At 40.3% G+C, this 26,519-nt stretch overlaps 1 protein-coding gene and 1 pseudogene across 4 annotated transcripts in view; one reads left to right on the top strand and one right to left on the bottom strand.

Moving 5' to 3' along the window:
• KLHL13 (kelch like family member 13) overlaps nt 1-26,519 on the top strand; it is a 203,983-nt gene that overhangs the window by 14,619 nt on the left and 162,845 nt on the right. The window lies entirely within an intron of this gene.
• LOC118529279 (large ribosomal subunit protein eL27 pseudogene) lies at nt 17,884-18,449 on the bottom strand (annotated as a pseudogene).

Below are 26,519 nucleotides of genomic sequence, written 5' to 3' on the forward strand. Positions count from 1 at the left end.
TTGAAATCTGGGATTGTGATACCTCCAGCTTTGTTCTTTTTTTTAAGTTTTTATTTAAATTTCAGTTAGGTAACATGCAGTGTAGTATTACTTTCAAGTGTAAAATGTAATGATTCAACACTTCCATACAATACCTGGTGCTCATCACAAGTGTGCTCTTTAATCCCCATCACCTACTTCCCCCATCCCCCCAGCCCCCTCCCCCCGGTAATCCCTACACTGTTCTCTATAATTAAGAGTCTGTTTCTTGGTTTGCCACTCTCTTTTTTCCCTTTGCTCATCTGTTTCATTTCCTAAATTCCACATATGAGTGAAATTATATGGTATTTGTCTTTCTCTGGATGACTTATTTTGCTTAGCATAATACACTCTAGCTCTATCCATGTTACAAGTGGAAAGATTTCATTCTTTTTTATGGCTGAGTAATATTCCATTATATCTATATCTATATCTATCTATATATCTATATATATATTCTATGTATATATATATATATATATATATACACCATATCTTCTTTATCCATTCATCAGTCAGTGGACACTTGGGCTGTTTCCATAATTTGGCTATTGTAGATAATGCTGCTATAAACATCGGGGTCCATGTACCCCTTTGAATTAGTATTTTTGTATTTTTTGGGTAAATAACTAGTAGTGCAATTACTGCATTATAGGGTAGATATATTTTTAATTTTCTGAGGAACCTCCATACTGGTGTGAGGTGATATCTCATTGTAGTTTTGGTTTGCATTTCCCTGATGATCAGTGATGTCGAACATCTTTTGATGTGTCTGTTGACCATCTGTATATCTTCTTTGGAAAAATGTCTATTCATGTCTTCTGCCCATTTTTACTTGGATTATTCATTTTTTGGGTGTTGAGTTTTATTTATATATTTTGGATACTAACCCTTTATCACAGATGTCATTTGCAAATATCTTCTCCCATTCTGTACATTGCCTTTTAGTTTTGTTGATTGTTTGCTTTGCAGAAGATTTTTATTTTGATACCTCCAATTTTGTTCTTTTTCTTAAGATTTCCCTGGCTATTCAAGGTCTTTTGTGGTTCCATTCAAATTTTAGGGTTATTTGAGTTCTGTGAAAATTACTATTGGTATTTTGATAAGGATTGCATTGAATCTATAGATTGCTTTGGGTAATATGGATATTTTAACAGTATTCTTCCAATCCATGACCATGGTGTATCTTTCCATTTATTTGTGTAGTCTTCAGTTTCTTTCATCAGTGTCTTATAGTTTTCAGAGTACACACCTGTCACCTCCTTGATTAAATTTATCCCTAGGTATTATTTTTTTGGATGCAATTGTAAATGGGATGGTTTTCTTTTCTTTTTTTTTTTTTTAAGATTTTATGTATTTATTCATGAGAGACAGAGAGAGACAGGCAGAGGCAGAGGGAGAAGCAGGCTCCTAGGGAGCCCGATGTGGGACTCGATCCCAGAACCCTGGGATCATGACCTGAGCTGAAGGCAGACGCTTAACCAACTGAGCCACCCAGGCGTCCTGGGATGGTTTTCTTAATTTCTCTATCTACTAGTTCATTATTAGTGTATAGAAATGCAGCGGATTTCTTTCTTTCTTTTTTTTTTTTTTAAGATTTTATTTACTTGAGAGAGAGAGAGATAGGGAGAGAGAGCACGAGCGGGGGTGGGGAGAGAGGGAGAAGCAGGCTCCCCGCTGAGCAGGGAGCCCGATGTGGGGCTCGATCCCAGGACCCTGGAATCATGACCTGAGCTGGAGGCAGACGCTTAACCAGCTGAGCCCCCCAAGCACTCCTGCAGCAGATTTCTGTATATTAATTTTGTATCCTGCAACTTTACTGAATTCACTTATTAGGTTTAATAGATTTTGGTGGAGTCTTTATGGTTTTCTATATATAGTATCCTGTCATCTGCAAATAGTGACAATTTTCCTTCTTTCTTACCACTTTGGTTACTTTTTTTTTCTTGTCTGATTGCTGCAGCCAGGACTTCCAGTACTATGTTGAATAAAGGTGGCAAGAGTAGAATTCCCTGTTTTTTCCTGACTGCAGAGGAAAAGCTTTGAGCTTTTCACCATTGAGTATGATCTTATCTCCTGGTTTGTCATATATGGCCTTTTTTAAGTTGAGATATGTTCACTCTAAACGCATGTTGTTGCGTTTTTATCTTGAATGAATATTGAATTTTTCAAATGCTTTTTCTGCATCTATTGAGATGATCATATGATTTGTATATTTCATTTTGTTAATGTGCTATATCACATTGATTTATAGATATTGAACCATCCTTGCATCCCTGAAATAAATCCCACTTGTGGTGAATGATGCTTTTAATGTATTGTTTAATTTGGTTGATTAAAATTTGTTGAAGTTTTTTAAATCTATGTTCATCAGGAACATTGGTCTGTAATTTTATTTTTTTTTGTAGTTTCTTTGTCTGGTTTTGGTATCAGGGTAATGCTGGCCTCATAGAATGAATTTGGAAGCATTCCTTCCTCTTCTGTTTTCTGGAATTGTTTGAGAAGGATAGCTATTAACTAGTCTTTAAATGTTTGGTAGAATTCACCTATGAAGCCATCTAGTCCCGGATTTTTATTTGTTGGGGGCTTTTTTTTTCTTTTTTTGTTACTGATTCAGTTTGTTTATTATTAATTGGTCTATTCAGATTTTCTATTTTTTCCTGATTTAGTCTTGGGGGATGTATGTTTCTAGGACTTTATCCATTTCTTCTAGTTTCTCCAGTTTGTTGGTGTATAATTTTTTTGTAGTAGTCTCATAATCCTTTGTGTTTCTGTGGTATCAGTTGTAACTTCTCTTTCATTTCTGATTTTTTTAAAGATTTTATTTATTTATTTGAGAGAGAGAGAGTGAGCAAGAGAGAGCACAATCAGGGGGCGTGGGAGAGGGAGAAGCAGGCTCCCTGCTCGCCCGATGTGGGGCTCAATCCCAGGACCCTGGGATCATGACTGAGCTGAAGGCAGATGCTTAACTGACTGAGCCACCTAGGTGCCCCACTTTCATTTCTGATTTTACTTACTTTGAGTAGTCCCCTTTTCTTTCTTGATGAGTCTGGCTATGGATTTATCAATTTTGCTTGTCTTTTCAAGGTCGAAGCTCTTAGTTTTACTGATCTTTTCACTTGTGCTTTTAGTCTGTATTACATTTATTTCTGTTCTGATCTTTATTTACTTCCTTCTCTTCACTTTGGGCCTTGTTTCTTCTCCATTTTCTCGTTCCTTTAGGTATAAGGTTATATAGTTTATCTGAGATTTTTTCTTGTTTCTTGAGATATAGGCCTGTATCATTATAAACTTCCTTCTTAGAAATTTTTTTGCTGTGTCTCAAAGAGTTTGAACCATTGTATTTCCATTTTCATTTGTCTCCAGGTATTTTCTGTTTTCCTCTTTGATTTTTTTGGTTGACCATTGGTTGTTTGAGTAGCATGTTGTTTAGCCTCCACATCTTTGTGTTTTTTTTCCAGGTTTTTTTTCTTGTAATTTACATCTACTTTCATACCATTGTTAGAAAAAATGCTGGATATGATTTTAATCTTTTAAAATTTATTAAGGCTTGTTTTGTTGGCTAACATGTCATCTATCTTGGAGAATGTTCCATGTCCATTTGAAAAGATTGTGTATTTTGCCGTTTTTGGATGTAATGTTCTGTATATATCTGTTAAATCCATCTGGTCTAATGTGTCACTCACTGCCACTGTTCCCTTAGTGATTTTCTGTCTGGATTATCATCCATTGATGTAAGTGGAGTGTTAAGTCCCCTACTGTTATAGTATTACTGTTATTTTCACCTCTTATGTCTGTTAATATGTGCTTTACATATTTCAATGCTCTTATGTTGGGTGCATATATATTTACAACTGTTATATCTCCTTGTTCGATTGATCCTTTTATCATTATGTAATTCCCTCCTTTGTCTCTTGTTACAGTCTTTGTTTTCAAGTGTATTTTGTCTAATCTAAGTATTGCTACCTCAGCTTGTTTTTTGTTCCATTTGCATGGAATATTTTTCTTCATCCTCTTCACTTTCAGTCTGTATGTGTTTTTATGTCTGAATTGTGTCTCTTCCAGGCAGTATATAGATGGGTATTGTTTTTTTATCCATCAGTCACCCTTTGTCTTTTGATTATAGCATTTTTTTTTTTTTTTTTTTTTAAAGATTTTATTTATTTTCTTGACAGAGAGAGACATAGCGAGAGCAGGAACACAAGCAGGGGGAGTGGGAGAGGGAGAAGCAGGCTTCCCGCAGAGCGGGGAGCCCGATGTGGGACTCGATCCCAGGACCCTGGGATCATGACCTGAGCCGAAGGCAGACGCTCAACGACTGAGCCACCCAGGCGCCCTTGATTATAGCATTTATTCCATTTACATTTAAAGTAATTATTGGGGGCCCCTGCCTGGCTCAATTGGTGTAGTGTGTGAATCTTCACCTCAGGGTTGTAAGTTCAAGCCCCAGGTTGGGTGTAGAGATTACTTAGATTACTTAAAAATAAAATCTTTTAAAAAATTAAAATAATTTTTTAAAAGATTTTATTTATTTATTTGACAGAGAGATAGAGCACAAGTAGGCAGAGTGGCAGGCAGAGGCAGAGGGAGAAGCAGGCTTCCCGCGGAGCAGGGAGCCCGACGCGGGGCTCGATCCCAGGACTCTGGGATCATGACCTGAGCCGAAGGCAGACGGTTAACTGACTGAGCCAGCCAGGCGCCCCCGCCCCCCTCCTTCCTACTCTTTTCAATGATCTTTTTCTTTATATTCCCAGCTGGGGAGGAGCTGTTCTGCTAGTCTTTAGGTCATTTTCAGAGCATGTTGCATTTGATGTAGTTGCAGCCTCAGTGTGTCTGTGGGAGGGAGGTGAGCCCAGGACCCTCCTGTTCTGCCATCTTCCCTGAGTATATATTTTATTTGCTTAAATGGATTCTCTGTTCATCATGTGTGGTGATGGTGTCACGATCTCGCAGCTAGTAGGTAGGATGGAAGTCGACAAGGTGGCACTGCTGTCCCTGGAGGAAGAAAACTAAGTATACCTTTATGTTAATTAGGTGGAAGCACATCTTTATCATAGAGATTAATAGTTCACATCACCTGGAGTTAGGATATGAGATGCTGTGGAGTAAAAAAAAAAAAAAAAAGCTTGATTTAGGAGTTTTGGTGTCTGTATTTTGATGCTGCTTTTATCATTGCTAATTTTGTTTATTAAGCCATTTTGATATGGAAAGCGGTCAGGAACCTGCTGATTTAAGACAAGCCAAACTGGTCTGGTTTAAGAGGACCATTGTGACAACGAGAAAGTATCACCCATTTAGAAAAGAGGATTTAGAGTGATGTGAGTAATCAGTTTCCTATGACTTGAGATATCATTCACTGATATTAAAAAATGAACCCATTACAGTATACTCAGAAACTTCACAGTACTTTGATTTTTCTGCTTAATTTAGTGCCAAAAATGGTGTAGACTCCTTAATCATTTAGAGTGTCTCTGAGTGACTGTATGTGGGTTAGGTCCATCTACCTGTTTTAAAGTTGAATCTGCTTTTTCTGCATATAAAGGAGACTCACTGGCTTTAATTAGCCCTCCTGTATAGGGCAATGCTCTTTGATGAGAGGAAATGAGTTATTTCATGTACATTCATTCAAGAAAAATTAGTGAGCACCTTCTCACCCATGTCCTGGGGATGCAGTGGTGAACACAAGGCAAAATCCTACTTTTCTTCCCAGAGGCAGTTGCAGTATCCTGTTCATTTTCTTTGTTCTTCTAAAATGCTGCAAAAAGACCTTAGAAGGCCTAGTGAGTCTCCCTTGGCATTCTGTGTTTGGAGTCATAACTGGAAGGAGGAAAAGGAAAGTTGGTTTCTGGCTCCATCAAGCTGAAGTGCTGCCCTTAGTTATAAACCCTGGTTTAATTCTTATGAGTCCAAAGTACTTTCTTGGTTGTTCCCTGTATCCCTTTCCAGTAACTTAATGGAGATAATAAGCTCACAGTTGTGACCATCATCGTTTAATTTTCAACCGGAGAAACACAGTTAGTGGAAATACAATCTGCCAAGGGACTTGTATAGGAATAGGTAATTTCCATGCCATAGGATGACATGACAGGCACCTAGTGGTCCTGCCTGTGTGAAAAATGTTACTTCCATACGTACTGAAGTCTTAACGATTTGTTGGACATTTCCACTAGTTGGTTACACCTGTGGCTTCTGAAGATTTTTGTTAGTTTGGGTTTTGAGTTTTAGTTAATAGAACCACTGTTTTTCTTTTCTTTCTTTCTTTCTTTCTTTCTTTTTTTTTTCAGAGGGAGTGCAGAGGGGCAGAGGGCGAGGGAGAGAGAGAATCTTGAGCAAACTCCCTTGCCAGCGTGGAGCCTGATGCAGGGCTCGATCTCACGACCCTGAGATCATGACCTGAGCTGAAATCAGGAGTCAGATGTAACCAACTTAGCCACCCAGGTGCCCCACCAGAACCACTTTTTTTCTTTTTAAAGGTTTTTTTAATTGATTTATTTGAGAGAGAGAGAACGAGAATGAGAGTGGGGAGGGGCAGAGAGAGAAGGAAAAGCACACTCCCCGCTGAGCAGGGAGCTGGAAGCAGAGATCAATCCCAGACCCCGGGATCATGACCTGAGCTGAAGGCAGACACTTAACCGACTGAGCCACCCAGGCGTTCCCCAGCAGAACTACTTTTTAAAAAATAGTCCAACCAAATGAAGGTTAGGTACTTTTGCTGTACCAGATCAAAATAGGTTTACAGAAAGCCCTGGTGCTGTCTTCTCTAAACTTTATTCATTAACATGGAATAGTTTACTTGATATGTAATTATTGAAAGATACTAAGAACCTGACCATGACAGTAATTTTCAATATGGTGGGGTTGGAGAGGGGTGGATATCAACCATAGAAGGCAGCATGGGATGCTGGCAGTCTAGGCTTGGCCATAGTGGGGTATCTCCAAAGGGCTTCTTGGGCTCCTGTGTGTAGGTTGTTGTGTTAGGAATGGTAGGAGAGGGCAACCTGAGATTCCTGAAGACTTATTATACTTATTCACTTTTACTTAACTAGTTTGAGAACCTTAAAGATCAATTTCCTTAGTTTGAGGGGCATGGGTACTGGTAAATTTAGGTGTAGATCTCTTACTTCCTTTCCTGTGTTATCTTTGTTAATGGAAACTTTTCTGTCAGTTTAGAAAACTGATTTTGAATACTGGAATAATAATTTTAGGACCATGAATTAACATGAGCCCATTGCTGTACTGTCCTAACCACATTATGCAAGTAATTCGTGTTGACAACCCATTTTTGTCTTCTATTCATGTTTACTACTTAGCATTGTTTTAACATAATGACATTCTTTTTTTATTTTAAATTCAATTAATTAACATATAATATATTATTGGTTTCAGAGGTTGAGGTCAGTGATTCATCAGTCTTATATAATACTCAGCGTTCATTATATCACGTGCCCTCCTTAATGCCCATCACCCAGTTACCCCATCCCCCTCTCCCCCTCCCCTCCAGCAACCCTCAGTTTGTTTCTTATGATTAAGAGTCCCTATGGCTTGTTTCCCTCTCTGATTTTGTCATGTTTTAGTTTTTCCTCTCTTCCCCTATAATCCTCTGTTTTGAGGGTATTATGCTAAGCGAAAGAGGGTATTATGCCAACTGAAATAAGTCAGAGAAAGACAATTATCATATGATCTCACTCGTATGTGGAATTTAAGAAACATAATGACATTCTGATAACCTATACATGCTCACTAAACTTGAAAGATGTGAATTCTAGAACTCCTTATCTCTCTGTCTATTATGTATTTATCTTTAGAACTCCTTTTCTATTGTCTGGTGTTATTGTAGGTATGAGCAGTTCTTGAATCCTTCAGATCCAGTTTTAAATTCCACTGTATATTCATGTAGATAGACGTTATCTGCTGTAACAGAGGCCCCCAAATAGAGTGCCTTAAACAAGCTTGCTCTTTCCCACATCAGGGTTGGATGGCAGCTCCTCAATTATTAGGTACACAGGCTCGTTCTTCTCGTTCTGTTGTCCTCAAAAAGCATCCTCCATGTTGTGATTTGAGCTGGCTGCTCTAACTCACTATCACATTCTTTTTTTTTTTTTTTAAGATTTTATTTATTTACTTGAGAGAGAGCGCACAAGAGCGGGGAATGGCAGAGGGAGAGGGAGAAGCAGACTTCCCGCCGAGCAGGGAGCCTGACGCGGGGCTCGATCCCAGGACCCTGGAATCATGACCCGAGCCGAAGGCAGATGCTTACCCAACTGAGCCACCCAGGCGCCCCTCACTATCACATTCTTATTCTAACCAAAGGGATGGCAGAAGGGGCAGGAGATAAGACACTCCTTCCATTTAAGGATCTAACTTAACAGACGTGTACATCGGTTGCTCACATATCCCACTGGCCAGACCTTAGTCATATGGTGACACCTAGCTATAAGGGAGGCTGGAAAATGTGGTCCTTAACTACGTAGCCATGTGTCCAGTTAAAATGATGATTACTTTCTTAGAAAGGAAGAAAAGATACTGGGGGACAACTCAAAGTCTCTGCCGTACACGGTTTCTGATGTACAATTTTAGGACTTATCTGGAGATACTATTTTCATAATATTGGGTACTCAGTTGCTTCAGGATTAGAATCCAAACTCATCTGCATGACAGATTTTGGCTCCTGCCTGTCCCTCTAGCTCCTCTCTCACCCCTCCTAACGTCGCGTTGTAAACTGCACTTCAGCAAACTTTCCGTGTTTTCTTACCCTCACACTTTTGTAGTTGCTGCTTTTCCTGAAATGATGACTACTTTTTGTCCTTCAGGGGTTTAGTTGTCACCCGTCTTGGGAACATTTCCTTGAGCCTCCTCTACTTCACAGCTGTTGCCAGTTGTTTCTTTCATATATTTGTATAGTATCATTTGTGCCTTTCTTTAGCAACCTTTATTATAATGAGTGCTTTTACTTCTCTGTGTCTCCCACTGGATTGTGAGTCCCTTGAGGGCAAGGGCCAAGTCAGTCACCTCTTTGTTGTCTGCTATGACACCTGACCCCGATATGCTTTTTTTGTTTTATAAAGATTGTATTTTTTTGTCAGAGACAGAGCACGAGTGAGTGCACAAGCAGGGGGAGCGGGCGAGGGAGAAGCAGGCTCCCCACTGAGCAGAGAGCCCGATGTGGGACTCGATCCCAAGACCCTGGATCATGACCTGAGCTGAAGGCAGACACTTAACCCACTGAGCCACCCAGGCATCCCCTGGCCCTGATGTTTAACTAATGTTTGTTGAGTGAGAAAACGAATGAATGAACATTTGGCTTACTAATTATGGCTGTTTGATTAAGCTGGCAGCTCTTTTGCCATTTGGAAATTGCCATGCTTAGAATATTCTCCAGTAGCCAGCACTGGGTAAGTTTATAATAGGTATTGGTAAACTCAGACAGACAGTTTGAAATATTTATCAGATGACTAAAATATACACATTATAGGGGATACAAGAAACAGATGTGTAAAATTTTAGAGTGAGGAGGAGCCCTAGGTATCATTTCATTCAACCCTACTGATTTTAAAAAGGTATATAATATAATGGAGAGGAAAAAGTTAAATCACTTGCTCAAGGGCCTCTGTGTTCAAGGAGCTTGCAATGTCATTGGATAGATGATATGTACAGACATGAAAAAGGTGATTGAGAAAAAAGTGCCCAAGGAACAGAGAAGCCTGGACTAGTCAAGGTAGGTTCAACCACAGACTTAGTTTTTGAGGTGAGTCTTGATAGCTGCGAAGGATTTTGAGATGAGAGGATATTCCAGGTGTAGGGAATGTGTGAATAAAAGTGCACATGTAAGGGGAGCTTGGGTGGCTCAGTCGGTTAAGCCTCTGACTCTTGATTTTTGGCTCAGGTCATGATCTCAGGGTCATGAGATCGAGTCCTGTGTAGGGCTCCGTGCTGGGTGTGGAGGCTGCTTAAGATTCTCTCACTCCTTCTCCCCCCACTTAAAAAAAAGTGCACATATAGGGATGTACAGGTGACTGTTGGGATCTGTTCCGTTAAATGGTATTTAATAATAAGAGAAAAAGGAGGAAAATAGAGTCAGAAAATGGAGGGACTTGAATATCATGCTGCGGAGGGAGACCACTGGCACTGACTGATATAATGAAAACGATTTTTGCATGTTTTATTTGACTGGTAGGTGGACTGGGTTGAAGGCTAAATGGGTCATGAAACTGGCACTTGGTCTAATATGCCGATTAAAAAATATGATCTTGGGGCACCTGGGTGGCTCAGTCGTTAGGCATCTGCCTTCGGCTCAGGTCATGATCCCAGGGTCCTGGGATTGAGCCCTGCATCAGGCTCCCCGCTCAGAGGGGAGTCTGCTTCTCCCTCTCCCACTCCCCCTGCTTGTGTTCCTTCTCTCACTGTGTCTCTCTCTGTCAAATAAATAAAAATCTGTAAAAAAAAAAAATGAACTTAATGGATTCTAAAGTTTTCGCTCAGTGGTGAAAACATGAAACACCACGAGTTCCTATGATAATTAACGTGTCAGCTTTCTTCTTAATGGAAACAGTAAGCCCAAGCTGCAAGCTTGTGCTATTATAATGTGCATGCATTAGTCATGACATGACATACTGTAGATAATTGTATAAACTCTCACGTTACGCCAATAAACCGTACAAATTCCGGAAGTAACTGAGAACGTGGTAGCAGCTGCAACACCAGGCCTTGCTGTTTTGTCAGTCCAGCCGATTAACATGAAGCGGCATGAACCCTCTCAAAGCATTTGGAAACCATTTTTTTAAAAAATGTTTTCTTTAGAAAACTAAAATGCAATATTGTATTTTGGTACAAAACAGAAGCCAAGAGGGAACACTAGTCAGAGATATACACTAAGTTAAACTTTATCCAAAAATGAAAAGCATTTTTTATAGTCTGGAATGAGTGTATTTCTTTAAGGGTGATAAATGTGTGGATGTGAAGGGACCTGTGGATGGGCTTCACGTAGACTTTCGAAAGTGTCTAAGTATATAGCTTCAGAAACATATCTTGAATACCTAATCATTTTTTGAGGTTCTATATTAGAATAGTTTGTATTATTTATCTTTCTCCTAAGAATTACAGGGAAAAATCTCAGTTAAATGAAGGTTCATTTAAGTTATGTTTATTTGAGCCTAGCATATTTGTGAAACACTTTTAGGAAGCTTACCCAAAAGTATTTGTTTCAGATATTGTACAATTAAAGGTATCAATACCTAGTCTATAGTATTTTTGTATTTCACCATGATTTAAAGTTAACTGTATGTTGGCTTTTGAAAATTAAAAGCATTTTAACAACTAAAGGAGTATATTTTTTCTCTGACCCCAAACCCCCCACTCTGTTAGATAATTTGGTAAACTTGATTTTTTAAAAAGATTTTTTTTATTTGAGAAAGAGAACATGAGAGAGAGCAGAGAGCACAAGCGGGGGGCGGGGAGGAGAGGGGCAGAGGGAGAGGGAGAAGCAGACTCCCTACCGAGCAGGGAGCCTGATGCGGGACTCAACCCCAGGACCCTGGGATCATGACCTGAGCCGAAGGCAGACGCTTAACCAACTGAGTCACCCAGGCACCCCAAATTTGGTAACCTTTAGCCCATCATAAACATTTTATGCCTTGATTAAAACATGAAAATCTGTAACAACCAGTTTTAGCATCATACACTATTATAAGACTTATTATTATTGTAGGGAAGTCACAGTATTGAATGTGCCTTTAAGACCTAAAACCAGTTCTCATGATCTCTTAGCTATAATATATTGAAAAACATTTATTTGTTCTAGTTCCCAGTGTGATTGAAATCCTAATTGGAATACTTAAAATAATTTGCAGTGTGTTATTTAATAGGCATCATTCAATAGAAATCAGCACACATGCTGTCTATTACATAAAAACAGTACTTAATCACTGTGGACTTAAGAATTATAGTAGTGGTTAGGAGTATCAGCTCTAAGCCTGATTTAAAATTAGACTGCCATGGGGCGCCTGGGTGGCTCAGTCATTAGGCGTCTGCCTTCGGCTCAGGTCATGATCCCAGGGTCCTGGGATCGAGCCCCGCATCCGTCTCCCTCCCTGCTCTGCGGGAAGCCTGCTTCTCCCTCTCCCACTCCCCCTGCTTGTGTTCCCTCTCTCGCTGTGTCTCTTTCTGTCAAATAAATAAATAAAATCTTAAAAAAAAAAATTAGACTGCCACTTCCTACTTGTGTGTTAATAAGCAAGTTTCTTAGGGCGCCTGGGTGGCTCAGTCGTTAAGCGTCTGCCTTCAGCTCAGGTCATGATCCCAGGGTCCTGGGATCGAGTCCCACATCAGGCTCCCTGCTCGGCAGGAAGCCTGCTTCTCCCTCTCCCGCTCCCCCTGCTTGTGTTCCTGCTCTTGCTATCTCTCTCTCTGTCAAATAAATAAATAAAATCTTTTAAAAAAAAAAGCAAGTTACTTAATTTCATTGAGTCATGGTTGCCTTGTTTCAAATGGAGAAAACAAGGAATTTTTATAAGAATCAAATAGGGGTGTCTGGGTGGCTCAGTGGGTTACACATGTGACTCTTGATTTCGGCTCTGATCGTAATCTTGGGGTCGTGCGGTGAGCCCCGTGTGTCATGCTCTGCATTCAGTGGGGAGTCTGCTGGAGATCCTCTCTCTCTCCCTCTCTCCCTGCTCTCTCTCACTCTCTCTCTTTAAAATAAGTAAATCTTTTAAAAAAAGGAATTAAATAAAATAATGCATGTGAGTGTTTAGCACAGTACTTAAAATATTGTAAGAGTCAATGAATGCTAGCTATTATTATTTTATATAAATAGTATAATATGATTTTCAAAAGCATTTTGGCTGTTAGTTTAAATTTTTTCCAGCTATTTTATTTAAAGCAAACATCTATAGAAGAAAAAATATCAAAAGAATGAGCTAAGTGACAACATCAGCAACTTAATAGTTATCAAAGAATAGGGGACGTTTTTGTCGGGTAAATTACTTGTTGTCAATTATTTGGACAAATAACTAAAGAAAATGACAAAAATTAACCAGCAGACTTCAAATGACTTTGCCTTAACTCTTACTGATAAGATTTGTTTTAAATTGCCTCACTATTACTTAGGAAATAACCTGATTTTAATTAGACTTTTAAAAAACTTTATTTTGAAATAATTACTGATTTTCAGGCACTAGTAAAGATAGTACAGAAAGAAAACCTGTGCCCTTCACCTTGTTTTCCCCATTGTAACTATAGTATTTTATCAGAGCCTAAAAAATTGACATTGGTACAATGTGTTTATAATTTTACACCATTTTATCGCATTATATATGCATGTAACCACCTCCAGATCAAGAGATAGAACTATTCCATCTCCATAAACACAATTTAGACAATTCAAGAGAATAAGGAAGGAAAGAAATCTATTGTATTTACCCATATTTTTCTTATCATGTTCTTTCTTTCTTCCTGATATTATAAGATTCCTTATTTTATCATTTCCTTTTAGTTTAGACATCTTCCTTTAGCTTTTCTTTTAAAGTAGGTCTCCTGGCAACAAATTCTTAGTTTTCCTTCATCTGAGAATAGCCTGATTTCTCCCTCATTCCTGAAGGAAATTTTTGCTGGATATTGGATTCTGGGTTGACAGTTCCTTTCTTCCCACGTTCAAAAAATCTTGTGTGCCCTTCCTTATGGCTTCCAAGGTTTACTGATGAAAAATCTGTCATGTGAATTGTTCCCCTTGTAGGCAAGGTGGCACTTCTCTGTCTCCCTCTGATTTCAGGATATTTTTATTTGTCAAAAGTATGACTATGATGTATATTAGATTAGATTTTTTCAGATTTACCTAGTTTGGGGTTCGCACAGCCTCTTGAATCTGTAGGCTTTTGAAATTTGGGATGTTTCCAACCATTATTCCTTTGAGTACTTTTTCAGCTGCACCCTATTTTTCTCTCCTTGGACTCCGATGACATGAATGTTAAATCTTATAGTCCCCCAAGTCCTGATGTTCTGTTTATTTTTTCTCTCCCTTTTGTTTAGGTTGGGTAATTAGGATTATTCTGCCTTCGAGTTCGCTGATTATTTTCTTCTGCCCCTTTCATTGTGCTGCTGAGCCTATCTGCTGAGTATTTTATTTTCAGTTATTGTATTTTTCCAGTTTTAAGAGTTCCATTTGGTGGTTCTTTATATCTTCTATTTCTTTGCTGTGACTTTCTATTTCTTTGCTGAGACTATTTCATTTGTTTCGAGCATGTTCATAATTACTTGTTAAAGCATTTTTATGATGGCTGCTTTAAAATCTTTGTCACATAATGTTAACATCTCTGTCATCTTGATGTTGACATTTATTTATTTTGTCATTCAGCTTGAGATCCTTTTGATTGTTGGTATGATGAGTGATTTTTTTGGATGTCAACTTGGACATTTTAAGCACGTCATGAGATTTGGAGTTTTATTGACACTTTCTGTTTTAGCCAGCTTCTTCTGGCACCACTCTGTCAGGGGTGGGGACAACGGTCCCCATTACTGCCAAGTGGGTCTTGGTGTCCAGATGCCCAGTTGACCTCTATTGACACTTGAGGGGTCAGCTCCTCATTACCGATGGGTGAGGGTGGGAGTACTGGTTCCCCATTAGGCCTCCAGTGATACCTCCCTGACCGAGAAGGGTAAGAGTGCATTGTTACTGCTCTGCACATGGCCTCCACGGACACCCTGGTGGGGGATAACCACATTACCATGGGGCAGTGGTGCAAGTTCTGATGTTCTAGTTAGGCTTCTCTTACACCACCCCAGCCAGGGTAAGTGTGCCTCCCTACAGGCTTGTGAGGATGGAAGTTTAGGCTCCCTACTAAGTCTTTGTTGATGTGGGTATAGTTACATTTTTTCCGTGCTGGAATAGAACAGTTCTTATCTAAAAGTGTTCTGTCCTACTAAGCTGCCCCTTTCCTGATCCTTTGGCTAGGTGAACAGGCTTTTTTAAGGGCTTCTTTTTTCCTCTGTGCTCATTGTCATTTCTAGGTTTTCAGCTTCTTCGGCTTCACAGGTGGAATATATGGGGTTAGTAGAAAGCTCACGGAACTCACCACTGTGTTGTTCTTTGGGTCCTGAGTTCCCTGGCCAGTCTGTCTCTTCTCTCCACCTTTCAGAGCTTTCTTGTATTTGTTTTATATATGATGTCCATGGTTTTTAGTGGTACTTTGTAGGAGGAATAGGGAAACACACATCTACTTCATCTTTTCCAAAGCAGAAGTTTGACTTATTTTTGGTATTTTTGAATTCTTGCTAGTTATTAAGGTTTAATTCCATCTCAGAACTTACAACCGGAGACTTTTTGGAGTAGCTTTGTATGCCATCTTGCTACTTTGGCAGTAATATTATTTAAAGGTATCTTTATATAGGCAACATTTCTTTAGTTTCTAAGGCAAAGTGCTAATTCTAAGAACCATGTACCTCACATTCAAGAGTCTGTTATACCTTTAAGAATTTACATATGTTAAACAAATCTGTCTTGAGGTAAGGGCAATAAAAGAGGACGGATGTATAGATGGCATATTTCACAGAGAATAAAATCTTAGAGTGAGAGTGCAGGACTAGTGTCGTACTGAATTTAGTAATTATAATGCTTAAGTAATGATTAAACTTGCATGTTATTGCAGCATTAGTTAACTGGCAAACACATAACTCTCCTTAAAATCCTTTAGAGACATATTGTATTGGCATACATTACTGTTTTACATGTCCTGAAACAATAAATATAGATTGGACTGATTGAAAGACTTTATGCTTTAGCAATGAATTTCCTCTGTACTTCAGTATCTCACTGTGATTTTACTTTGTCTCTTCTGTTGTTTCCCTCTTAAGGAAGTTCGAGAACATGGCTCCAAAAATGATAGCAGTGGCAAAGCCTTCCTTTGCTCTTGGAGTTGATGTATACTGCTGATAGGGCTAGAAGGGGCCATTGATGGCCCCAGAGCTAAAATTTAACTTAATATAATGAAATATTCAGAGCCGAATGTGAACATATATATCCTCTCAGTTTAGAGACAAAGAACTTGAAGCCCAGAGATGTTGTCAGACCTGGGAGAGGTAACAACTACTTGGAAAAAAAATGGCGCTCAAATTCAGATGCCCTGATCCTGGGGCCATTGTGTTTTCCACTAGCTGGTACAACGAGGGGAGACTGAGACCCAGAGCCTGCCCTCCAAAATTCTAGTGGGGGAGATGGCAAGGACAAAAGAAACTATAGAATGTGGTAGAAAGCTACTGTGCTCATAAAGGATGGTCAGATAAAGTTCTGTGAAATGTAATTCTTCAATCATTTAAAAATATACGTCATTTCAAAAAAATCTACTTCAGTTGTGTCCTATGAATACATAAGGAAAAGGAAAGAAGTCAGAAACCTTACTTCCAAGCTCTGCTAGAGAAAAAGATCCCTGAACTTACTGGTTTTTATTTTGAAAACTTATGCTCGTAGGATAAAAGTGTAGACAGTGGTGCTTGGTTTAGCATTTTTCATAATTTATTTAGCCCGACATAGAGTGTTTCTGTACAGGCACACCTTATTTTATTGTCCTTTGCTTTTATTGCACTTCACAGCTACTGTGTTCTATAAATTGAAGGTTTGGGGGCAACCCTGCATGGAGCAAGTCTTTCTGCACCATTTTTCCAATAGCATTTGCTCACTGCATGTCTCTGTATCATGTTTTGATAATTCTCACAATATTTCAAATTTTTTCATGATTTATATTTGTTATGGTGATTTGTGGTCAGTGGTCTTTGATGTTACTATTCTGATTATTTTGGAGCATCATGAACCGCATCCATATAAATGCTGAACTTAATTGATAAATGTTGTGTGTGTTCTGACTGCTCCACCGACCACATGTTCCCCAGTCTCCCTCTTCTTGGGCCTCCCTATATCCTGAAACACAACACTATTGAAATTAGACCAACTAATAACCCTACAATGGCCGGCAAGTGTTCAAATGAAAGGAAAAGTCACATGTCTCTCACTTTAAATCACAAGGTAGAAATGATGAAGCTTAGTGACAAAGGCATGTCTTAAGCTGAGACAGGCTGAAAGAAAGCTAGGCTAGGCGTCTTGCACCAAACAGCCTCCTTGTGAATGCAAAAAAAGAGTTCTCGAAGGAAATTAAAAGTGCTACTCCAGTGAACATACGAATGATACGAAAGCGAAACAGCCTACTGTGGCTATGGAGGAAGTTTGAGTGGTCTGGACAGAAGATCCAACCAGCCACGACATTCCCTTGAGCCAAAGCCTAACCCGGAGCAAGGCCTTAACTGTCTTCGATTCTGTGAAGGCTGAGAGAGGCGAGGAAGCTGTGGAAGCAAAGTGTGTGAAGCCAGCAGAGGGTGGTTCATGAGGTTTAAGGGAAGAGTTATCTATAGCACATGAAAGTGCAAGGGGAAGCAGCCAGTGCCGATGGAGAAGCTGCCGCAAGTCATCCAGAAGGTCTAGCTAAGATCAGTAACAAAGAGGCTGCACTACACAACAGAATTTCAGTGTAGATGAAACAGCCTTCTACTGAAAGAAGATGCCATCTAGGACTTTCATAGCTAGAGAGGAGAAGTCCGTGCCTGGCTTCAAAGCTGCAAAGGATGGGCCGGTGCTCTGATTATTAGAGGCAACTATAGCCCGTGACTTTAAGTTGAAGCCAATGCTCATGGACCATTCCAGAAATCCCAGGGCCTTAAGAATTGTGCTACGTCTACTCTGCCTGTGCTCTCTACAAGAAATGACAAAGGCTGGATGAGGACAGCATATAAAAGAGCTAGACATCTCAATATAAGGGAGATTTTCTTTTTGGTGTGTGGTGTTTGTTTGTTGGGGGGTGTATTTTTAATGACTGCAACAAAACCAATCTAAAATTGCAGCTTCTGGAAGAACCATTTATTCTTGTCTTGTACCTCTCCTCGAACTTGACCTTGGCCTCTCGTGTGGCCTTGCATTGAAGAGCAGGTTCTCTGAAGACATCCTTGTTGACAACAGTTTTGTCCAAGGGGATATCGGCAGAGTACCTTGTAGGCATGAGATGACTGTAGTTATAAGCATTCACAAAAGATTTGATCTTTGACCTCTTGGCAATTTCTTCTTGCCCATGGCAGCTGTCACTTTGGGATAGTGGTCCATTCCAGCCACCAGAGCATGTAGGGACAGTCTGAGGTGCCATCATAAATGTTCTTCAGGATGACCGCTTTGCATTGGGAATAGCATCCAGCCAGGACCAGCACCACCTTCCCGGGTTTCATGAACTTGCCCATCTCGACACCAGCCACTCAAGCCTACAGCAGAAAGAAGGGAGATTTTCTTTTTTTTTTTCCTTTTAAGTTTTATTTATTTATTTGAGAGAGAGAGAATGAGAGACAGAGAGCATGAGAGGGAGGAGGGTCAGAGGGAGAAGCAGACTCCCTGCAGGGAGCCCGATGCGGGACTCGATCCCGGGACTCCAGGATCATGACCTGAGCCGAAGGCAGTCACTTATCCAACTGAGCCACCCAGGTGCCCCAAGAAGGGAGATTTTCTAATAAAGCCCTTGAATGATGGAATGAGTCATCTCAGGGTACAGGGAATTCTGTCACTGGAAGTGAATTAGGAAAGGTTCACTGACCTCTTGACAGGAATGATAGTTTATAGGAGAATTAAGCATTGTGTAGATGGTGGGATCTAGATGATCTATTAAGTTCCCATTGGACCCTAAGATTTTATTATTTAAATTATTTCAATTGCTGCCTAAGCTTTAGAGACACAAGCATCGTTTAAATATTTTATTTTCCTCACTTGACACAGAAATCCTATATTTCTTGATTTTTAGAGAACTAAAGTGTCATATCTAACATTAAAAAATCTATCATTGTGGAGTAACATTCTCATTATTGGGATTATATATTACATTAGGCATCACTGTATTTCACCAGAGGTGTCTATAGGACTAACATTTTAGTCCATGGATCCCTCATGCGTAGAAGAATTGAAGCAGAACACCAGATTTAGCCTGTGTGCTGGAGATTTCCCGCTATAACAAGATATGAATGTGTTTTAATTTCTAGTAGTGGTCAATACAGTAATGTCCAATGTTCCTTCTCAGTACAGACATTTCAGGTGCTTTCTAGTCTTTATTATAGAGTAACTCATACACATAGCAGAACACTTTATTTATTTTTTTAAAGATTTTATTTATTTATTTATTTGAGAGAGAGAATGAGATAGAGAGCATGAGATCAGGGAGGGTCAGAGGGAGAAGCAGACTCCCCGCTGAGCAGGGAGCCCGATGTGGGACTTGATCCCGGGACTCCAGGATCATGACCTGAGCCGAAGGCAGTCGCTTAACCAACTGAGCCACCCAGGCGCCCCTAGCAGAACACTTTAAAAAAACCCAAAAAGTATCCATGAAAAATAAGTCTTCTCTCTCTAGTGGCAGACATCGTTAGTTTTTTATTTTTGTCTTTATGCTTACAGGTGTTTTCTATGCAAATAAAAGTAGGTACATATATCCTCTTTTTTTTTTAAATTTTATTATGTTATGTTAGTCACCATACAATACATCATTAGTTTTGGATGTAGTGATCCACGATCCATTGTTTTCATATAACACCCAGTGCTCCATGCAGTACGTGCCCTCCTTAATACCCATCACCGGGCTAACCAATCCCCCCTCCCCCCTCCCCTCTAAAACCCTGTTTGTTTCTCAGGTCCATAGTCTCTCATGGTTCATCTCTCCCTCCAATTCCCCCTGCCCATTTTTCCCTTCCTTCTCTTAATGTCCTCCATGTTATTCCTTATGTTCCACAAATAAGTGAAACCATATGATAATTGACTTTCTCGGCTTGACTTATTTCACTTAGCATAATCTCCTCCAGTCCCATCCATGTTGATGTAAAAGTTGGGTATTCATCTTTTCCGATGGCTGAGTAATATTCCATTGTATATATGGACCACATCTTCTTTATCCATTCATCCGTTGAAGGGCATCTCGGCTCTTTCCACAGTTTGGCTATTGCGGACATTGCTGCTATGAACATTGGGGTGCACGTGGCCCTTCTTTTCACTACATCTGTGTCTTTGGGGTAAATACCCAGCAGTGCAATTGCTGGGTCATAGGGTAACTCTGTTTTTAAATTTTTGAGGAACCTCCACACTGTTTTCCAAAGTGGCTGTACCAACTTGCATTCCCACCAACAGTGTAAGAGGGTTCCCCTTTCTCCACAACCTCTCCAACATTTGTTGTTTCTTTCCCTGTCCATTTTTGCCATTCTAACTGGTGTAAGGTGGTATCTCAGTGTGGTTTTGATTTGGATTTCCCTCATGGCTAATGATGATGAACATTTTTTCATGTGTCTGTTAGCCATTTGTATGTCTTCTTCAGAGAAGTGTCTGTTCATCTCTTCTGCCCACTTTTTGACTTGATTATTTGTTTTTTGGGTGTTGAGTTTGAGAAGTTCTTTATAGATTTTGGATACCAGCCCTTTATCTGTAGTGTCATTTGCAAATATCTTCTCCCATTCTGTGGGTTGCCTCTTTGTTTTGTTGACTGTTTCCTTTGCTGTGCAGAAGCTTTTTATCTTGATGAAGTCCCAAAAGTTCATTTTTGCTTTTGTTTCACTAGCTTTTGGAGATGTGTCTTGAAAGAAGTTGCTGTGGCCGATGTCAAAGAGGTTACTGCCTATGTTCTCCTCTAGGATTTTGATGGATTCCTGTCTCACATTGAGGTCTTTCATCCACTTTGAGTTTATCTTTGTGAATGGTGTTAGAGAATGGTCGAGTTTCATTCTTCTGCATGTGGCTGTCCAATTTTCCCAGCACCATTTATTGAAGAGACTGTCTTTTTTCCATTGCATGTTTTTTCCTGCTTTGTCAAAGATTATTTGACCATAGAGTTGAGGGTCCATATCTGGGTTCTCTATTCTGTTCCATTGGTCTGTATGTCTGTTTTTGTGCCAGTACCATGCTGTCTTGGTGATCACTGCTTTGTAATATAGCTTGAGATCGGGCAACGTGATGCCCCCAGCTTTGTTTTTCTTTTTCAACATCTCCTTGGCCATTCGGGGTCTTTTCTGATTCCATACAAATTTTAGGATTGTTTGTTCCAGCACCTTGGAAAATGTCATTGGAATTTTGATCGGGATGGCATTGAAGGTATAGATTGCTCTGGGTAGCATAGACATTTTAACAATGTTCATTCTTCCGATCCATGAGCATGGAATATTTTTCCATCTTTTTGTGTCTTCTTCAATTTCTTTCATGAGTGTTTTGTAGTTCCTAGAGTATAGATCCTTTACCTCTTCGGTTAGGTTTATTCCGAGGTATCTTATGGTTTTTGGTGCTATTGTAAATGGAATCGTTTCTTTAATTTCTCTTTCAACAGTTGCGTTGTTAGTGTATAAGAAAGCAACTGATTTCTGTGCATTGATTTTGTATCCTGCCACATTACTGAATTGCTGGATGAGTTCTAGTAATTTGGGGGTGGAGTCTTTTGGGTTTTCCACATAAAGTATCATGTCGTCTGCGAAAAGAGAGAGTTTGACTTCTTCTTTGCCAATTTGAATACCTTTTATTTCTTTTTGTTGTCTGATTGCTGTTGCTAGGACTTCTAGTACTATGTTGAACAACAGTGGTGAGAGTGGGCACCCTTGACATGTTCCTGATCTTAAGGGAAAGGCTCTCAGCTTTTCCCCATTGAGGATGATATTCGCTGTGGGGTTTTCATAGATGGATTTTATGAGCTTGAGGAATGTTTCCTCTATCCCTATACTCTGGAGAGTTTTAATCAGGAAAGGATGTTGTATTTTGTCAAATGCTTTTTCTGCATCAATTGAGAGGACCATATGGTTCTTCTCCCTCCTCTTATTAATGTGTTCTATCACATTGATTGATTTGCAAATGTTGAACCACCCTTGCATCCCAGGGATAAATCCCACTTGGTCGTGGTGGATGATCCTTTTAATGTATTGTTGTTTCCTATTAGCTAGGATTTTGTTGAGGATTTTGGAATCCATATTCATCAGGGATATTGGTCTGAAATTCTCCTTTTTGATGGGGTCTTTGCCTGGTTTGGAGATTAAGGTAATGCTGGCCTCATAGAATGAGTTTGGAAGTTTTCCTTCTGTTTCTATTTTTTGAAACAGCTTCAGTAGAATAGGTATTATTTCTTCTTTGAATGTTTGGTAGAATTCCCCAGGGAATCCATCAGGCCCTGGACTCTTGTTTTTTGGGAGGTTTTGGATCACTGCTTCAATCTCGTTACTGGTTATTGGCCTATTCAGGTTGTCAATTTCTTCCTGTTTCAGTCTTGGCAGCTTATAGGTTTCCAGGAAGGCCTCCATTTCATCCAGATTGCTCAGTTTATTGGCATATAGTTGATAATAATTTCTAATAATTGTTTCTATTTCCTTGGTGTTGGTTGTGATCTCTCCCCTTTCATTCATCATTTTATTAATTTGGGTCCTTTCTTCTTTTGGATAAGTCTGGCCAGTGGTTTATCAATCTTATTAATTCTTTCAAAGAACCAACTTCTAGTTTCATTGATCTGATCTACTGTGTTTCTGGTTTCTAATTCATTGATTTGATTTCTGCTCTAATTTTAATTATTTCTCTTCTAATGCATGGCTTAGGCGTCGTTTGTTGCTTTTTCTCTAGTTCTTTAAGGTGTAGAGTTAGTTGGTGAATTCGGGATTTTTCTATTTTTTTGAGTGAGGCTTGGATGGCTATGTATTTCCCCCTTAGGACCGCCTTTGCAGTATCCCATAGGTTTTGGACCGATGTGTTTTCGTTCTCATTGATTTCCATGAATTGTTTAAGTTCTTCTTTGATTTCTTGGTTGACCCAAACATTCTTGAGCAGAGTGGTCTTTAGCTTCCAAGTGTTTGAATTTCTGCCAAATTTTTTCTTGAGATCGAGTTCCAGTTTTAGAGCATTGTGGTCTGAGAATATGCAGGGAATAATCTCAATCTTTTGGTATCGGTTGAGACCTGATTTGTGACCCAGTATATGGTCTATTCTGGAGAAAGTTCCATGTGCGCTCGAGAAGAATGAGTATTCTGTTGTTTTAGGGTGGAATGTTCTGTAAATATCTATGAGGTCCATCTGGTCCAATGTATCCTTCAAAGGTCTTGTTTCCTTGTTGATTTTCTGCTTAGATGATCTGTCCATTGCTGAGAGTGGAGTATTGAGGTCTCCTACAATTACCGTATTGTTATCAGTATGACTCTTTATTTTGGTTAACAGTTGGCTTATGTAGATGGCTGCTCCCATGTTGGGGGCATAGATGTTTACAATTGTTAGATCTTCTTGTTGGATAGACCCTTTAAGAATGATATAGTGTCCTTCTGTGTCTCTTATTACAGACTTTGGTTTAAAATCTAATTTGTCTGATATAAGAATTGCTACCCCAGCTTTCTTTTGAGGTCCGCTGGCATGGAAGATAGATCTCCATCCCTTCACTTTCAGTCTGGATGTATCTTTAGGTTCAAAATGAGTCTCTTGTAGACAGCATATGGATGGGTCCTGTCTTTTTATCCAATCTGCAACCCTGTGCCGTTTTATGGGAGCGTTTAGGCCGTTCACGTTGAGAGTGATTATTGAAAGATATGAATTAATTGTCATCATGTTGCCTGTGAAGACGTTGTTTTTATAGATTGTCCCTGTAAATTTCTGTTGTAGATCACTCTTGGGGTCTTTCTCCTTTTCTAGAACCCCCCTTAATATTTCTTGCAGGGCCGGCTTAGTGGTCACATATTCTTTCAACTTCTGCCGGTCGTGGAAGCTCTGCATCTCTCCATCCATTCTAAATGAAAGCCTTGCCGGATAAAGTATTCTTGGCTACATGTTCTTCTCATTTAGTACCCTGAATATGTCTTGCCAGGCCTTTCTGGCTTGCCAGGTCTCTGTGGATAGGTCTGACGTTATTCTGATGTTCCTCCCTCTGTACGTAAGGAATCTCTTCCCCCTAACTGCCCTTAAGATGGTTTCCTTGGTTCTAAGATTTGCAAGTTTTACTATTACATGCCGGGGTGTTGGCCTGTTTTCCTTGATCTTAGGAGGGGTCCTCTCTGCCTCTAGGACTCGAATGTTTGTTTCATTCCCCAGATTAGGGAAGTTGTCAGCTACGATTTGCTCAAATACATCTTCGAGCCCTCTCTCTCTCTCCACTCCCTCCGGGATTCCAATGATTCTGACATTGGAACGCCTCATGGTGTCACTTATTTCTGATTCTATTTTCATGGATTCTGAGTTGCTTTTCCCTGGCCTCCTCTTTTCCCTTTTTATCTATTATACTGTCTTCCAGATCGCTTATTCTCTCTTCTGTCTCAGTTACCCTAGCTGTTAGATTATCTAGATTGGATTGGATCTCATTGATAGCATTTTTAAGTTCTGCCAATTCACCTTTTATTTCTGCCCTTAGAGACTCTATGTTGCCATTAATTGATTTCTCCATTCTAGCCATTGTCTTCACAATTGCTAGCCTGAATTCCATCTCCGACATCTTGGTTATATCTGCATCCATTTGTAAATCTGCAGCATAAGTCATAATCTCTCAGTCTTTTCTGTTTTGGGGGCTCCTCCTCCTAGTCATTCTGTTGATGGGTGTTTGAGGGAATGTATAGAGTCCAAATTATTGACCAGAACCCAAGCAAGATGCACCTGTTTTCTTGGGACCTTAGGGTTGCTGGCCTCTTGTTTTCCCAGCCTGTCTTCTGCGGGAGGGGCCTGCCGCGCTGTTACTCAGGCAACCCTGTTTGGGCGGAGTTGCCCTGCGCCCCTGTGGTGGGGGATGGGCTCAGTGGGAATCAGTCTTTGGGGCTTTTGTTCTCTGGCGCCTTTCCCTGGTGGCTTTCCGCGTCTCTTCGGTGAGTCAGAGCAGAAGAGACTGTTTCCAACCCTCTGCCTCAGAGCAGAGAGACTGCAGTCTGTTCTTCAGTGAGCTCTCCAGGCCACACCGTCTCCGTTTCTGTCCGTGCTGCTATAAACTGCAGCGGCCTGGGTTGTGCGCCCCTCCGCAGCGCCCCCAGTCCTGCCTCCAGGTCGGGGCACGTCTCTGCCCTTTGTGCTTCTAAAACCGCCAGCCGCTCCCAATTCGCGCGCGTGCGACTCCGCCGCTTGGGGTTTCCACCCCGGAGGTTGCAGTTCACCAGCACGACCGCGGCGCACCGGGTTTCCGTCTCAGAGGCTGCAGTTCGCGTGTGCATGACCGTCGCTCCGGTTTCTGTCCCGGGGGCTGCGGTTCGTGTGCGTGCGACCCCGCGGGTCTGGTTCTCCACCCCGGGGGCTGCCCTAAAGTTCTTTCCCGACGCTACCGGTCTGCGAGTCTGTGCCCGTCCGCAGCGCGAGGCTGTCACTCACCGGCGGTGTAGGATCCCCACGGCCAGGCACCCTCCCGCTGCCGTTTATCCTCCGATATCTGCCCGCAGGATCACGGCTCTCTGCTTCGTACCTCAAAACCAACCGCCTGCGATATTCTGTGTGTAGAGATCCAGATCCAGATCTTCTTACATCTCGGGCTGGTTTCGTGGGTGCTCAGAGTGGTCTGGTAGTTATCCAGCTCAATTCCGGGGACCAGTTGTCATAGGGTCCCCACTCCTCCGCCATCTTTCCTCCCTCCTCAAGGCAGATGCTTAACTGACTCCATATATCCTCTTTTAAATACAAATGAGAACAAATGATAGAGAAACTGCTCTTTGCTTTTTAAAAAATGATTTAATATATGTTACAGATCTTCCCATGTTCAGGACATAAATACCTACCTTATATAATTTTTAACAATTGAGATATAATTCACATACCATGAAATTCACCCTTTTCAAGTACACAAGTTAGTCGTTTTTTTAAAAATTTGTTCACAAAATTGTGCAACCATTACCACTAATTACAGAACATTTTCATCAAAAGAAACCCTGTATCCATTAGCAGACACTACACACACACACACACACACACACACACACACACACCCCCCACACACCCACCCACCCCCGGTCCTTGGCAATTATCCTGCTGTCTCTGTGGATTTGCCTATTCTGAACATTCCATATAAATAGAATCATACAATATATGGTGTATTTTGTCTAGCTTCTTTCACTTAGGACAATGATTTCAAGGTTCCTTTATGTTCTCTAACATGTATCAGTAGTTAATTCCTTCTATGGCTGAATAACATTTTATTGGATAGATATTGCAGAATTTTTTGTATATGCATCCATTGATGGATATTTGGCTTGTTTCCACTTTTTGGCTCTTATGAAGAATGCTGCCATGAACATTCAGGTACACACGTTTATGTGGCGTGTTACCTTCCTATTTTTAATAACTTCATAGTAACCCATCATGTGGATGCTCTGTAGTTTATTTAAATTGTCTCCTACCCAGGGCATTTGGATTAGTTGTAGACTCTGTAATTATATCTCTTGCAAACTGTCTTGCGCATCCATTTCCGTGCAGCTTTGTGAGACAGCATTCTAAGCGGTAGAATTACCACATCAAACCATATGTGTAATTTTTCATTTTG

This window comes from Halichoerus grypus, chromosome X (assembly GCF_964656455.1).
Source record: "Halichoerus grypus chromosome X, mHalGry1.hap1.1, whole genome shotgun sequence".
Taxonomy (NCBI): domain Eukaryota; kingdom Metazoa; phylum Chordata; class Mammalia; order Carnivora; family Phocidae; genus Halichoerus; species Halichoerus grypus.